Source organism: Mustela lutreola, chromosome 7, assembly GCF_030435805.1.
Source record: "Mustela lutreola isolate mMusLut2 chromosome 7, mMusLut2.pri, whole genome shotgun sequence".
Lineage (NCBI taxonomy): Eukaryota > Metazoa > Chordata > Mammalia > Carnivora > Mustelidae > Mustela > Mustela lutreola.
Window position 1 is genome coordinate 97,164,712 of NC_081296.1, and position 17,992 is coordinate 97,182,703.

Genomic DNA, 17,992 nt, shown 5'->3' on the forward strand with positions numbered 1-17,992 from the left:
GATATCATACACATGAAAGAGCAGTATTTTGAAAGTTAGAAAACAAAGAGTTTTCACCTAGCTTATTTATTTTTTTTTAAGATTTTATTCATTTAGTTGACAGAGAGAGAGAGAGAGATCACAAGTAGACCTAGAGAGGCAGGCAGAGAGAGAGAGGAGGAGGAAGGCTCCCTGCTGAGCAAAGAGCCCGATGCAGGGCTTGAACCCAGACCCTGAGATCACAACCCGAGCCGAAGGCAGAGTTAACCCACTGAGCCGCCCAGGCACCCCTCATCTAGCTTGTTTCAATAACTGGCTAATACAGCTATTTGTTCCAGAGGCTTATGTATTTTCTTGGGATTTATATATGTTCTTGGTTCTCATTAATCCTTTATGTAGAGCCCCATATTTAGTGACTTGAAAGAAAATCTAACGGTGCCCTTGTGATCTGATCCTCCTCTTTAGTTTAACACCGGAATAATATTATTTGTCCTACATATCTTTCCCTTCTGGCCAGCCTTATGAAACAACCTTTTTGCTTGTTTAATTCCATTTTCATCAGCACTGTCATGATGCTCTTATCCTTCTTTGCTTTCTGGTATACTATTGCCTTGCTACATTATTTTCAGTCAGTACATAACCACATGGGAATCAACTTTTTGTCTCTACCCTGAGACTCTTAAAGTTGATGAGGAGGTTTTGTCAGTGATATTTTTAGAGGTCTCATCATCATTCTAGAAGTATCTGAATAGCCATGTATATGTGACAGGGATTCTAACCAACATGGATCTTGAAATTGGCCTCTAGATGCTTATTGCTCCTCCCTTAGCCTCTGAGGTTGGCTTTGCTATTGGCTTGGTGTCATCACTAACCTTCCTGGAGTTATGGCTGTGTCCAAGTCTCTACTTTTGAGGGGAGAGTCACTAGTCTTTATAACTCCTGCGGTTGTTGATGCTATCTCTGCCATAACTCATGGGGGTATTCACTCCCCGTGGCTTTCCTTCACACGGTTGCAGTCAGTCTTTGATGGAGTCATTGTTAGTGAAGGCAAGTGTTTTGTCCAGGTTTGGGCAAATAAAGGGGATCTTTTCCAATCATCCTATTTTATAACTAATTTTGAACCATCTAACCCTTTAAATTTGGATATGCCTGTGAAGTTTTCAAGTTAGATTTTAGTTCTTATGGAAATTCAACCATCTGAAATCGTTACCTGATATAACTGAGGCTTCAATGGTAGCACTCTTCTTTCCAGGACTCTGACCTAGGACAGATCCCATTGCTAGAGATAATCTCTGAATAATGAGTTCTATTTGTGCTACTCTTAGGGTAGAGTCACATGACCTCTTCCTATGTGTATCTAAATAAATGCTTGTGAGTATTAAAAGCTGTAATTTTTTCATTTTCAGTTATTATTTCTGATAAATATTTTTCTCCTGAGATTTCTGAGAATAGTATAAAAAAAGGCCATTGATATCTGGTTAGGATCTCCTCCTAGGTAGGGAGTTATCTTAGGTACTACTGGGGCTTTACTCATACCTATTATGGCCAAATGATTTTTGGCTACATAGTGCATGTAGCAGATGCTATCCGTACTCTGCTCAGATGCCCTCAGGTCTCTTTCACTTTTTCTATGCATGCTTCCTCTGGTTTCTGTGTTCTTTTGCTTCTAACAGCTATGCTTGTGACACTTCCAGGAAATTTCCAAGAGCTACTTCAACCACTTTGCACATAGGCAGAGAGAGTCAGAAGTGCCTGTGGGAATTATATAACCAATGGGTACCCTTAGCCACTGATTGACTGGTGGACTGATAGGAGAGTAGAAAAGGCCAGCATTACACAGTGAAGTTTAATGTACACTCTAAAGTTTCCCTGCAGGAGTGAGTAAGCCTTAAACTTATTCTATGTGAAGATTCTCTGGGTCCCACTCTGCTATCCACAAGGCTGTGTTGACCTCAGTTTTCAGCCTGTGGAAGGGGAAAAAGAAAAGAGAGAGAGAAATCATAGAGAAGCAACACCTACCTGCCTCTTTATAAAATGAGAGATTAACACATACCAGTTCTATTTGTATACTGTTGGCAAGAATCAGTAAGAACAACAGACCTAAACGTCAAAAGGCTGGGAAACTACTTCCTAGCACTAACTCTTTACTGTGAAGGGGAACGCAAACTGTGGAGTCTCCCTAGCTATCTGAAATACTGTTGATTTATTTGAATCTGTTCTCATCATAATCAGTCCCACTGGTAAAGTCCATATAGATTTGTTTTAACATCTGTTATGAAAAACATGGATTGTGAATTAAATTCTGCTCTGAATGTGTGTATATATGTACATGTGTGTATGTGTTTAAAACATATTTTTAAATGTTTCTCATGGAAAAATTGTGTTAAGCATATGGGCTACAGAAAATAATTTTAAAAATATTGTAAGACTTTAAATTTATAATATAGGAGAAGACATTAATATACAAACCCTCAGCTGAATTGCTGAGCTGAATGAACAAGTATTACATTAGTTGTATATGTGAGTGTATACACATACACACAAATAGATAAGTGAATATGTATAGATCTATCTTAGATCAAAGAAAGTAATTATAAATTATAGGAAAGGGAATTTTTATAACATAGGTATCATTAGAACTGAAACTTCACAGAAATTACAATTTTCATAGATTGGACAACTCAAGAAAATATTCCTTACAGAGTGAACATTTTGGGAAAATTCCTTTTTTTTTCAAAGATTTTATTTATTTATTTGACAGACAGAGATCACAAGTAGGCAGAGAGACAGGCAGAGAGAGTGGGGGAAGCAGGCTCCCTGACGAGCATGGAGCCCGATGTAGGGCTCGATCCAAGGACCCTGGGATCATGACCTGAGTCAAAGGCAGAGGCTTTAACCCACTGAGCCACCCAGACACCCCATTTTGGGCAGATTTTTAGAGATCATTGTGGTTAATGAAATTATGAATAACTTCTTCATAGACTATTCTAGAGTGTATATGATGATGGTTTAGAGATAAACAAAATTTACATTTTAGTTGAATTTGTATTCCATGGAGTGGAGATTGCTCTCTCTTCTGAGGGAATCAAATAACATTCTTTGTGGAGGTTAAAAAGTCTTCAAAATATTAAACTGAGAGGGCACCTGGGTGGCTCACTACATTAAGTGGCTGCCTTGGCTCAGGTCATGATCCCAGTGTCCTGGAAGTGAGTCCCGCATCAGGCTCCCTGCTCAGTGGAGAGCCTGCTTCTCCCTCTCCCTCTGCCTGCTGCTCTGCCTACTTGTGCTCTCTATGTCTCTGTCAAATAAATAAAATCTTAAAAAAATTAAATTTAGAAATGTGAATATTTTACTTTATCAACTATACATTCCTTAGGCTAGCTTTCAAAACCAACTATAATCTGATAACCTGAACAGCCTTTGGTCAACTCCTTACCTGAGATACTGTTTTCTTCTTTTCTTTTTACAACGTATAAGCCTTTCCCGATGTTGATCTCTACCAGAAAGCTTTTTCTGGCTATTCCAGTTGTCTTTTAAAGTCCTTTTTTTTGTTTTTTTTTTAAAGATTTTATATATTTATTTGACAGACAGAGATCACAAGTAGGCAGAGAGGCAGACAGAGAGAGAGGAGGAAAGAGGCTCCCCACAGAGCAGAGAGCCTGATGTGGGGCTCAATCCCAGAACCCCGGGTACATGACCCGAGCCAAAGGCAGAGGCTTAACCCACTGAGCCAATTTCATGGAATTGATTTTACCTGCCTCTCATCTGCATTTATATATAAACTTACTTTTTCCACGGAATTTTAGACATTTCACACCTAAGCTTGCATTGTGTGTTTGTTCTGTAGTTGCTGAAACAGATAAAACAGTACCAAAGACAAAGTATGAAGCACAGCTACTTTGCTCATTGATTTGCAGAGAACTTTCTGCTATAGAAATGATGCTGTGTAACTCAGGTAGTGGGAGCTCTTGTCAACACAAGTGTAGGAAAGAACTAAAGGCATTTCTGTAAAGATCACGTTTGCTCTATGTAAGAGAACCTGAGAGAAATGTGGTTAAGGATTCTCTAAGCAGTTCAGAAGTTATTATTTTTTTAAATGAACATCTTTATTCCATGAGATATTAATGGCTAGGCTCCCTGCTGTGTTTTCTGCTTGCTCTATCTCAGTCCTATTCTATAGCAGTTGGACACTTTCTAATTAATCACTGTAGATGGAAAATAAAGGTTTCTGAAGTATTAAGTTGATAGGGGAAAGCTTCGAGATAAATGAGTTCTAGTAGAAAAGTATCTCCTCTTCTCATGCCCGATCTGTAAAATGAAAAGAAAAAAAAAAGATTCTGTAGGCTGTCCACAAAAATTTATTGAATTTCTGACCTAAGAAAGCTCATGATATTGCTTTGACCTAAATTGGATAGTAATTTAGTGCCAGTTTCTTCCATGGTAACCCTAGGGTACACCTGAATCTGGGCAAAACAAATTACCTGTCTTGTCATCTGTTTCAATCTGTAACTTGAAGACTTGCACCTTATCATAATTAAAGTAGTATTGTTTCTGCCAAAGAAACCGGAGATTAGTGCCTCTTCTCTTATCAATCCAGTGTGCAAGCATTTAATAATAGTATCGTCAACTTTGTACAATTGTGTATAAGTTCATATCTGTTGAGGGGCTTTTCATTTTTTTCACTTAATTTCTATGTGTGATTGCAAAGACTTGCATAGTTTTAAACTGCTAAGCACAAATTCAAAAATACTAGTTTAATCTATGGTCTGAGTGCTGGATTCATATATTCAGATTTCTCATGGATGACACAAGGTCCCTCAAACTCCAAGACTGAATATGTTTTCTTTTTTTTCTCACCAAAATAGTTATTTGCTTTGTATTTAGAATTTGGTTTAGTTGTACCACTATCCTTCCAATTATCCAACCCAGGCATCTTTTTTGTATTGCAATCATTCCTTTAATTACTCAAGCCAGGTCTTTAGACCTTCTTAAATTTCTTCAACTCCCATTCCCTCCATCTTTTCTACATATTTAAGTTTAGGTCCTCAAAACCCTACATGGACTATGGTAGCATAGCCTTCTAACTTTACTACTGTGAGCTGTTCTCTCTGGCCCAGCTTGCAGTTCATACTCCCCACCGCCATTGGAATAATTCATGTATCATTTTCCTATTTGGGTCACTGCATGGATCCTTGCTGGCTACAGGAAGCACATCAGTACCTCTTCACATGTTCCCCAATCTTCTGAAGGCTCAAACTCCATATCACTGTGACCCTCATTCTTTACTTCCATACTGAACGATAGATAGTTTCTGTTGCTCACTCAGCTGTTTTATTCCTTAATGTTTTGTAAACACAGTCCCTCCCTCCTATTGTGCATGAAGTCTCTGTTGGTTGCTAAACCCATATCCATTTATCAAAGGCTTACTCAGCTGACATATGGCTGAGGTTTCACTGGACCATTTCCCAGTGTGGTGCCTGGCATGCCCTTCCCAAAACTGTCTGTTCTATTTCTGAGCTTTTATATAATTATAGCATATGTAAAATTGATTTGCAATATTTTTCAACTTTTATCTACCCAAATAGTATGGTTCTTATATGCAGAGACCTTATAATATTCTTGTTGAAAATTCTCTAGCATATAATGCAGTACCTGACTGTTGTAAGGGCTTGTATACTTTAGTTAAGCATAGCTGATCTCATTAGATTTTTGTAAGATAGGTTAGTATAAATCACACATGAGGGCTCCATATTATATGGATAAATAAATAAAGGCATTAGGAGATAAGCTAAAAATATAAAACAAAATAGTTGGCATTTACCTCAGATAAATTATATGTATATTTAGATTTATATATTTTAGAGAGAGAACATGAGCAGGGGAAAGGGCAGAGAGGGAGGAAGAGGGAGAGAAGCAGACTCTGCATTGGGCATGAAGCATGAGGTAGGACTTGATCTCACAACCCTGAGATCATGACCTGAGCCAAAATCAAGAGTCAGGTGCTTAACTAAACTGAGCCACCCAGGCACCCCCTCAAATAAATTATATTATTAAAAATTTCATATATTACCTTTATTTAGATTTTAAACATTTAATATTTATATTAATATATTCATAAAAATATATTCATATTATAACTCTAATATATTATATATAATATAATACATTATATAAATATATTAATATTAATATATTTTAATTTAATATATTTATATTAATATATTAATAAATATTTACTATTTAATGATTTTAGTAATTAATAAAAGATTTTATTCAATATTTAAAAATATTTAGATTTTTTACATGCTCACCCAATGAAAACTAAAATTCAAAATGTAAGACATATTTAAGTTACTTGTTATTTTGATTATTTGTTATTTTGATAATTACAGATAATTATGAGAGTCAGCATCCTTAGTAGTTAATAGCATGTACTTAGCCGTCAGACTTCTGAGTTTGAATAGTGTTTCAACATTTTCTATTTGTGCGGCCTTGAGCAAGTCATTCAATGTTTCTATAATTTGGTCACTTCATCTGTAAAATCCGCCCTGTGAGTTTGTTGTGAGGATTAAATATCTTATTATGAGTAGAATTATAGTCCCTGGCACATACTAAATAATCTATAAGCACTATCATTATTATCATCTATAATTCATAACCATTAAGGAATCTTAGCAAATACATATACATATGTGTGAAATGTGTGTGTGTGTGAGTATAAACATGGACTACAGAGTTTCTCACACCAAAGTTTTGAAGTCTGTGAGCTTACATCATCTGTGTTTTCTTAATTTTTATTTTCAGTTAGTAATGAATTAACATTAGTGTAGCACTTGACTCTGGTTGAATAGGATTCTTTACTTTTGACAGATTCATATAATCTTTAAAGAATCATGGCCTATGGAAATGCTTTGAACACATTTACTAAAGGAAACACTACATTTGTAAAGATGATAAATTAGGAGAAATGTATTTTTAGTAGAATTCATTAAATAGCAAATGGTGTTTCATATCATGATTGAACATTTCCAATGTGTGAAAACATATTGCCTCTTCAGATGGCTTATTTCACCTGTGGGCCTATCTGAGCGTTAGGAAAACTTTTCGTAATAAGAAAAAGGTTAATTGGAATTATCAAAGACTTTGGATATGGTCAAATCTGCAGTTGTAAGCTCAATTGGGCACTCACTTTCTGTATCCAATAGGCAATGTAGCAATTATTTTGAGATTCAATTACATAGCACCTGATACCTACTAAACATTCTACAGATATTTACTCATGACCTTTTTTTACTTTATAAGAAGTTAAAATCAGTTTATTTTCAGCTTTCATCCAGTAGTACTTTAAGATTGTACAATAATAGTACCTTATTTGCATAAATTGCTTCATTTAAAATAAAGATTTAGAGACTTTCAACTCTTTATATGACATTTTTCAAGACTTACAACCTTATGAACTGACCTTGCTTCTCTGGATGTGTTTCTGTCTTTAATATATTTTTTTAAAAAATATATTAATTTGTTTGAGAGAGAGTGTGTGCATGATCAGGGGTAGGAGAAGAGGAAGAGAGAGAATCCAAGCAGACTCCCTACTGAGCACAAAGCCCCCTGCAGGGCTTGACCCCAGGACCCTGAGATCATGACCTGAGCTGAAATCAAGAGTTGGATGCTTAACCAACTGAGCTACCCAGGCACTGCTCTATCTTTAATATTTTTTTAAAAGGCAGGTTGTATAACTAAAGAAAACAATCCAGGTATGGCTTGACTATAATAGGTATCAAGTTGTAGATACCTGTTTGTAATCAATTGAAAAGAAGGGGAAACTTGCTTTTACAAAATTCATCTTGTGACACTGACAATGAATATTTAGAGAGTATTGATCAAAACTTCCTAAGCTGCTTTACATTTTTCTACCATACTTTTTGCTGCTAAGCCACATTTCTTTCCAATCATTCTTGTGCAATTAGGATTTTGGACATAAGATATCCCTTGTGTAACCTTATAATTATTTTGATTAAATCCGTCTTGTTAAATTTGGCCCATAACTTGAACCTGTCAAGATCTTGGAGCATGATCATCAGGCCTACCAAATTCATATAATTCACACATTTTCTGAACTTGCCTTGAATATTTTAATGCATCTCATTAATGAAATAGAAGATAAGGCTCTGTGACTTTCCACATCATCAAAGTGGGCAGTGATTCCATATCAACATTTAAATGTGGCCACTTAAGCTGTCAATTCACCCAATGTTCCAAGTGTCAATTGAAATTAGAAATGAAGAGACTTAAAAATATTCTTGTGCTTATTTAATACTGGGATTTGGGAAAATGGTACAGTGCTTTGTATTAGATGTTTCTTCCATGTACATAACTGGAGGGTCATGATTCCAGGGTCCTGGGTTTGAGTCCTCACATAGGGCTCTCTGCTCCGTGGGGAGCCTGCTTCTCCCTCTCGCTGCCACTCCCCCTGCTTGTGCTCTCCTTCTCTCTCTCTCTCTCTCTCTCTCTGACAAATAGATAAATAAAATATTTCTTTCTTTTTTTTTTAAACTTCTATCTTACAGCCTTGCCTTTAAGAGTAATGTTTCTTGAGAATTTGTATGTTCATCTTCTATTTGTCCTTAGATATTTGCCTATAGACATTTTAAGTGAGGGGTGTGTTAAATCATCAGGACGTCATCAAGAGAGCCTAACTACTAGGATAATTCTTGGGTTAGCTTCTCTTGTTGAATTTTTTAGGGGTCAGGGTCTTACACTCATTTGTATATACCATAAAGTTAATGGGGATGTTAATATGTGAGAAAGATCACTGTCGGCATAATGTATGTGAGACTAGCTCTTAAGAATGCCAGTTTGTTAAATGTCCAGGGCAGATAGATGATCCTTTATTTATTTATGTGTTTATTTATTTATTTGAGAGAGAGAGAGGGAGAGCAGGGGGAGGAGCCGGAGGGAGAGGGACAAGAAGACTCTGCACTGAGCATGGAGCCTGACATAGAGCTCAATCCCATCACCCCAAGATCATGACCTGAGCTGAAATCAAGAGTCAGATGCTTAACCAAATTGAGCCACCCAGGTACCCCTAGATAATCCTTTTTAATGACCCAGTTGTTCAGTATGCATAGCATCTGCTGTCCTACCATTATGATACTGGAGAAGGTGAGTAAGTGAAGGATTGGGGAGGGCATTGATTTGAATCAAAAAAGAGATTAACTGACAGCATTGAAGGATACTTGTCCTAACTCCTGGTGAAGCTTAATTAATCCTTTTCACCTTTTAAGAGAATACCGAACTAGACATTTTTGGTTTCTTAGGTTGGTGTTTTTTGTGTCTGCTCAGTTCTTGGTATAATCTACTTGTTCTACCTCATGGACTGCCAGGTTTTTTTATTTCTTATTAAGAATGATGATGTGAGGGGTGCCTGGGTGGCTCAGTGGGTTAAGCCTCTGCCTTTGGCTCAGGTCATGATCTCAGGGTCCTGGGATGGAGCCCTGCATGGGGCTTTCTGCTCAGCGGAGAGCCTGCTTCCCTCTCTCTCTCTCTCTGCCTTTCTGCCTACTTGTGATCTCTCTCTGTCAAATAGATAAATAAAATCTTAAAAAAAAAAAAAAAAAGAATGATGACATGAGATGGGGGAAATCGGAGGGGGAGACAAACCATGAGAGACTGTGGACCCTGAGAAACAAACTGAGGGTTTTGGAGGGGAGGAGTGTAGGGGGTTGGGTGAGCCTAGTGGTGGGTATGCTCAAGGAGGGCACGTATTGCATGGAGCACTGGGTGTGGTACATAAACAATGAATTTTGGAACACTGAAAAGAAATAAAATAAAATGAAAAAAAATAAATATGCTTTCAAAGGAACAACAACAACAACAAAATGATTGTCCTTTCTTACAGGGCCTTTTTTCTTCCTTTAGATGTACTTATATTGGTAACAAGGCTAAATTGCTATTTGGTGGGCTAGGGAGTTACTCTTCATCCAACTTTTCTGTGTTACCCATGGTATTTTTCCATTGCTTAGCTGAAACATCATTATCATACTAAAATCATTCATTCCATGTTTTGTTCAGATCCTTTTGAACATATTAGCTCACTGAAGAAATTCTTGTACAGCTATTTTAACTTGGTAAGGTGATACTTTCTTTTTAACCTTTTTGGGTGATTTCTTTGAGTCTGACTTTGAGACTAGTTAATTTTTTTTGTGTCCCAGTCTCCTGGGGTAACTAGTGTTATCTTGTAGTTCCAGGAATTTTTCAAAGTTGTCTTCTATCTTAAATGTAGCAAAATAGCAGAAGATTAGGTCACATATCACTAAATTATTTAAAGAAGCCATGGGCTGATTTCTGCCAAGATTGCTATACCAGAAATGCTCTCCTTATCATCAGGGATTACCTTCTGTCCCAGAATTGATATCCTTAATGAGTTTTTGCCTACTTGTTCAAATATTTAAAAAGTTGTTCAAAACAGTGTTAAATTCTCTACCTTTTGTATCATTGTAGATCTATTTCTCCTTTTAGTTAAATTTTGATTTTATATATTTTGAAGCTCTGTCATTAGTTGTACACACATTTAGTATTTTCCATACCCCTACCCCATCCTCTTGCTTGCCAGAAAACCACCCTGAGTTCAGTGGCCAGAAGACCCAGGAAATTTATTCCCACCACCTAGCTTCCTATCTTCCAACTGGTCATCAGTCTTGTTTCCCTTTGAGTATTTTTATGAAATTGGAATTCTGATTATGTTCATAAAGCACTTCCATTGTTTCCCTTTGTTTTTATTTTTATTTATTTTTATTTTTTTAAAAGATTTTATTTATTTGACAGATCACAAGTAGGCAGAGAGGCAGACAGAGTGAGAGGGGGAAGTGAGCAGAGACTGGGATGCGGGGCTCAGGGCTCGATCCCAGGACCCTGGGATCATGACCTGAGCTGGAGGCAGAGGCTTCAACCCACTGAGCCACCCAGGTGCCCCTCCCTTTGTTTTTAATACTCTACATCTTTAATGTAGCTTACATGGTCCTAATATGTGACTCTCTTCTCTTCTCTTCTGGCTTATCTAGTCATCCCTTCTTTTTTTGTTCTGCTTAAGACACAGTGTACTTAATTGTGTTCTTTTTAATAATCAGGTTCCTGGAATCATAAACTTTTTCATATTCCAGTTATTCTTGGGACAAAAACTGTAACCACTCTTTTTGCCTGGAAAACACAGCCTGCGGATTGAAATTAAAAAACCACTTCCTTAAGGAAACCTTGCCTAACTATCCAGACCAGATAACATTCCCCTATTTTATATTTTCCATTGCGTCATATATCTCCCATTGAGAACACTTGTTGTATTTATAATTTTGTGTTTATTTTGGCATTTGATTCATGCCTAGCCAGTCTTACTAGACAATAAGCTGTTTGAATAGGGACAGTTCCATTTTGTTCAGCAAAGTATATATCTCTTGCCATGGATCTGGCAAATATTTCCTTACCAATAAAAACTTGTTGAATGAACAAACTTAATGAATGAACAAGATGCATTCATGAGCATTTCTACATTGATTAACATAGAGCAAAATTTTCCAGAAGGGGGAAAAAAAATAGTACACATTCTCGCAAACGATTGGGTCTTCTTTCCTTCTCCCTTAAATAGAATTGATGTTTTAACTCTATTTAGTGCTTAAATGATTTTTCTTTTTAAAGTAATGCAAATTGGGTGCCTGGGTGGCTCAATTGGTTAAGCATCTGCCTTCAGCTCAGGTACTGATCCCCCAGGGTCCTGGGATCCATGGACCCCTCCATATGGTGGCCGGGGGATGGGGGGTGGGGGGGTGGTCCCCGCTCAGTGGGGAGCCTGCTTCTCCCTCTCCCTCTGCCTAACACTCTGCCTGCTTGTGCTCTGTCTCTGTCAAATAAAAAAGTAAAATCTTTAAAAAATAAAAAATAAAAATAAGTAATGCAAATCATAGCATTTTCTTATAATATGTACCTGGATATATTTCTGTAATCATTATGTAAGAATAAAATTACTGTATTGTTACTCTTTCCAGTTAGTAGCATTAGCAGTGAAAATCTAAGTTTGGAGACTTTTTTGCTGAATTTTTTCCCTTAGCTGTTTTCATCCACCATCAAAATTAAAAGTTCAAGCTTTCAGTGAGATAATCTGATTTTATTGAATGCCATTAGATTCCTCTATGCATCCTAGGTTATTAATGTTTAATTGTAAGAGAGAGAAAATGTATTTATTTTATTTAGAAAATATAATATTTTAGCTGTTTAAAATGTTATTTTTTCTTTTATGAGAAAAGTTTATATAAGGAAAAAATGGTGATATGGTAAACAGAAAGCAAAATGAACATGGTTTTTCTATATATGTGTGTGTGTGACTGTAAAATTAATTAATTAACTAATTTCTAAATATGAAAAGAGACATTAGGTTATTATCAAGTGAGATAATTCATATATATTTTTATTAGCTCATTTTTTGTTCTAAGTAAGCACTTGGTAAATACTGATATCATCTTATTACTGCTATAATTACTGGAGCTGTTCTTATTTAACCTTTAAATTATACCGCATCCTTCTCTTATAAATGTTAAATATTACAATAAAAGACTTTTAATGGCCCAGAAATTTTAATGGCCTGGCAATAGATCATTACATAGAGCTATCATTTCTTGCTGGTGTAATCCATCATGCTAAGTCTTTTGATGTCAAAGTTTCTTAAATCTACATGAAGAAAAATTGAGGAGGGGTTGATTGAATAATAAGCTTTTAATACAATATTAATAAGTAAAAAGTGTGCCTTGTATTGAATTTCTAGTTTATTTTGAACCAAATTTTTGTTTGCTCTAGTTGTCCTTTATTCTTATTATAAACAAAAATATTTCCTCAACTTATAACATGGTGTATGACATATAACAATAGTAGGTGATAAAGAACATTTACTGTGAAATTCGTTAATTAATGAAATCATGCTAAATTTTGATGATAAAGAATGCCTTGTTTATTCCATTTTATATGAAACTGTGAAGCATGCAGTCCACTATGCATGGTTAAATTTATTTTTTTCTTTGTTTAGCCATTAATCTGTTAATTCGTTACTTTACCTCATAAGACAATATACCAGGTGGTGTCAAACTGAATCTTAAATAGGTTGTAGCCTAACAATTGAAGGTGGGGTTGGCTGGGATCAGTGAGGAGGCAGAGTGTAGGCTACAAGCAGAAGTGGGAACCAAACCCACACATGCTTAGAAATGAGGTGGTATTTAATAGCTCATGTACACTACATGTTGTTTGAATGAATGTGCTTCAGCACCTTTATCCATGCAATGAAGCTGATAAAAATGAATGTTTAAATATGCTGCTTTTTGTCAATTCTACAGTCTGCAACTCTTAAACCATTTTTTTTTTAAAAGAACAATTTTAAAATTATTTTAAATTACTATTTCTTCATAGATTTTTAAACATTTTAAGGCTTACAGTATTTGAAAAGGGGTAATAATTATACTAAACTAAGATTTTCTATTGCTTGTGTGAAACAATTTTTGAAATAAATGCATTGCTTTCATTCCTCCTGAAGCTGGCTAACATTCTATTCTTAGAATGTTAGCGGAAACCCAAGCGCTGAAACCTAGGGTGATGTTCTGAGTATTTTACTGGACTTTCTGCTTCTCTTATATGCTTAACAACATACATACTCCTCAAGTGAGTACATTACAGGAATAAGGAGAATTGTGGATGATTTCCATATTTTGAGGTGCTTGACATATTTAAAATATATTAAATTACCATAACATTGTGAGTGTTTACATATTATAAATAAAACATAACAAACACAAATTGAAGAGTTGTATATACAATCCCACTCAGAGAATTGGAGACCTTGCACAAGCAGTTTGCATGTTCATTTTCCTTTTGGTCAGTCCTGCCCATTACTTAATATACTTTATGTCTCTTTATAACAATAAAAATAGAACTTAAATGATACTGCATTTACCCAATTTAATATAAATCCAATATATTTATAATGCATTTCCAGTCTCTGTTGGTTTTTCAGAAAAAAAGAAATAGGATATACCTCAGTACATACTCTTCTTGAACTTGCTCTTACAAAGTATATATATAAAATAAAAAACTAGGCATCTAAGCTTATGATTGGGATACAAATAATTCTGGTCATAAATAACATATCTAATGAGATAGAAAATAATAGGGACACAGGAAATGTCAACCTTTGGCAATCATTTTGAAACTTAAAGATGTCTGAGGGTGTTTATCACATTCTGAAAAAAGATTTTTTGAAAGTTGCAATGGATTTCATTTAGGAAGAAAAACTGGCTTGTGATTAAATTAAGTATGTTTCTACTAGAAAAAAAAATGAAAAGTCAAGTTTACTTCTATTAAAGAGATTTCTATAAAGGAATGACTAGTCTTAGAATAATTGGTAATGATTGATAAAAAAAGAATGTCATCCTGTGGATGCTATAAAAGATTAAAGCAAGGACTGAGTCCTATGAAAGGGAAAAAAGCATACAATATAGAATGAAATCTAACTATAAGGAATTAAACTGTGGTTTTCATAAATTAAATAACTATTATGGGCTAAATAGTATCCCTTCCAAATTTATATAGTGAAGTTCTAATCCCTAGTACTGTAGCCTGTTTGTAGTATTTGGGTATAGTGTCTTTAAAGAGGTAGTAAGTTAAAAATGAGGTCACTGGGGTGGACCCTATTCCAATATGACTGATGTCCTTATCAAAAGAGGAAATTAAGACAGACAGTGACAGAGAGTTAGATCATGTGAGGACACAAGTAGACGATGGCCATGTACAATTCAAGGAGAGAGGTCTCAGAAAAAACCAAACCATTTAACAACTTGATTTTAGACTTACGTCCTCCAGAACTGTGAGAAAATAAATTTCTGTTGATTAAGCCACTTTTGTGACATTCTGTTATGGTTGCTCAAACAAATGCACCAATTATAAACTTACAGTGTTTCTATAATATATTCTATAAATGTTTCTATAATATATTATAAGCATTAGGAGAAACCTCTCAAATGAACTAAATTACTTTTATAACAAGTCTTTCAATAAAACTGTGTCATTAGTATGCTAAAACTTCCTAAAATGTGGAGGTCAAAAGGAGCAAAATCTGTGGGAACTGAAGCAGAATAAAACAGTAAAATTTAATAAATAGCTAACTACAGATATCTTCAAGAAAATCTCACTAATGGTCCTTCAGTGAATTATAGAGGCTAAAGAAACACCATCTCCACCTTCACAGAACTTCTGGTGATGTTGATGATGATGGTGACAATAAACATTGTCATGTGTTAAACAGTGTACCAAGCACTTTATTATCCCACGTAAAGAAAAAGTCATTTTTTTCCTTCCTTTGCAAATGAAGACCAGAGTTTTCAAATGATTTATCTGAAATTACACTGTTAGCAAATAGATTACCAGATTCTCTACTCTTAATCATTAGTATTTGCTCACTTAAAAATGATAGACCATAATACATTATATGTTAATAAAAATAATTTAAAAAAAGATAGACCATGAGAAATTCCCCAAGAGTATAGGCAAGCAATAATAAAAATATACAACAGCTGCATACTCAAGTACATATGATACTGTAATTTCAGTGTTTCTTCTTTTTTTGCCACATGGTAGTATTGATGAAATTGGAAAGACTGCTACTATTTTTTTTCTATTTTATTTTATTTCTTTTCAGTGTTCTAAAATTCATTGTTTATGCACCACACCCAGTGCTCCATGCAATATGTGCCCTCCATAATACCCACCACCAGGCAAGACTGCTATATTTTAATATGTATGCATCGGTGTGTACATATATATATATGTATGTATGTACCTATAGATAAATATATATAGTATATATTAGTAGGCATATATTAGTCTGTAACATTAAGTAGTAAAATGTGATAGAATTATATATTGGTCATCTTCATCTTTCATTTATATTAGTATACTATTTTATATATTTTATGATACATGTCAATTATTTATTTTTTTAATTTATTATTTTTTTCTTAGAAAAAGCTAGTGGGGGATAGAGGAAAAGGAGAGAGAGAATGCTTAAAAAGGATTTATTTATTTGTTTATTTGAGAAGGAGAGTGAAGGATTAAGCACGGGGAGGGAGAGGGGTAGATAGAGAGGGAGAAAGTCTTTTAAGGAGACTCCTCTCTGAGCCCAGAGCCTATACAGGGCTCAATGCCTGCTTGATCCCCCAACTCTGAGATAACAACCTAACCAACTGCCACCCCAAAAGAGAGATTCTTAAGAAGGGTCCATACCAAACATGGAGTCCAACACAGGGCTCAGTCTCATGACCCTGAGATCATGACCTTAACCAAAATCAAGAGTCAGATGCTTAACCAGCTGAGTCATCCAGGTACCCCATGTGTTACTTTTTAAATGTTACTTAAAATAGTTACTATTTGATCAAACTTTAAAGTGGTGAATATATATAACTATACATATTTGGTAAAGTATTCAGTATTTTTTTTTTTAGGAATTGCCATATTGCAGGCATATTGTAACTTTTAGTAAACAGTCTTCTTTTAGAACATAAGATTATCCTTTTTTCATTTTTTTTCCCAAGCTTTTTATTTATTTCTTTGACAGAAAGGGAGAGATCACAAGTAGGCAGAGAGGCAGGTGGAGCAGTGGGGAGGAGGGTTGTGGGAAGCAGCTTCCTGCTGAGCAGAGAGCCTGATGCGGGCTCTATCCCAGGACCCCAAGATCATGACTTGAGCCAAAGGCAGAGGCTTAACCCACTGAGCCACCCAGTTGCCCCTACCCTGAGACGTGTCTTACATTAACCACTTTACATGCATTTTTCAATTGTAATAATATTATTGGGTGGATTTTATGATTGTACTTATCTTTGGGATAAGAACATGGAGGAAGGACACCCACAGTGATTATGTAACACAGTCAATGCAAGGTCAGTTGGGAATTCTACCATACCTAGTTTGGTATGATTTCAGAACCAGAGGCTTCTAAACTCTCCTAAGCTAGCTTTTTTTTTTTTTTTTTTTTTTTCAAGATTTGCCTGTTTATTTTAGAGGGAGAGAGAGCACGAGTGGGAGGGGCAGAGGGAGAGGGAGAGAGAATCTAAAGCAGACTCCACACTGAACACTGAACACACAGCCTGACAAGGGCTTGATCCTAGGACTCTGAGATCATGACCTGGGCAGAAACCGAGTTGCATGCTTAACTGACTGTATCAGCCAGGTGCCCCTCTATGGTAGCTTTTTTGGTTTGTTTTGTTTTAAGGATTTTATTTACTTATTTGACAGAGAGAGAGAGAGAGAGAGCACACAAGCAGAGTAGCAGGAAGAGGGAGGCAGAAGCAGGCTCTCTGCCAAGCAAGGAGCCTGATGTAGAACTCGATCCCAGGACCTTGGGATCATGACCTGAGCCAAAGCAGCCGCTTAACTGACTGAACCACCCAGGCATCCCCCTATGGTAGCTTTTAAGATTAGATTTATCTGGATAGGGATATAAGATATGGCTGAAGTTTAATTGACTAGGTGGACCTTTTTTTCAAAGATTGCTCCAGGACAAGCTTCCTTTCCAACAGATAGCTACAGGATCTTGAGAGCAAGTGGAGACAGATCTTTGTGTCAAAGAAGGACTATGTAGAGTTTGACTTTTCATGTAATTTTTCACAGAGGGATCTTCTGTAATAATGGGGACTGCACAGGTTAGCAACCAGAGGATCTCCCTTGCGTAGCTAGAAACATGGAACTGGAAAAATGTGGAGGTCACCACCACATCTTCCTTATCTTTCCTGACTGCATAGAAAATTTTCATATTCTGAGGAATATGTGTTTAGCATATCTGATTTCAAATGTAGATCAAAAGTTTTCTTTTATGTTCATGGACTATTTTACCTGGAAATTGATAGAAAAGGGAGTCATTTTATGTTCCTGAATCAAGATTTATAATATACCGACTCCTGAAAATATTTGCATAAATTATAACAGTAACATT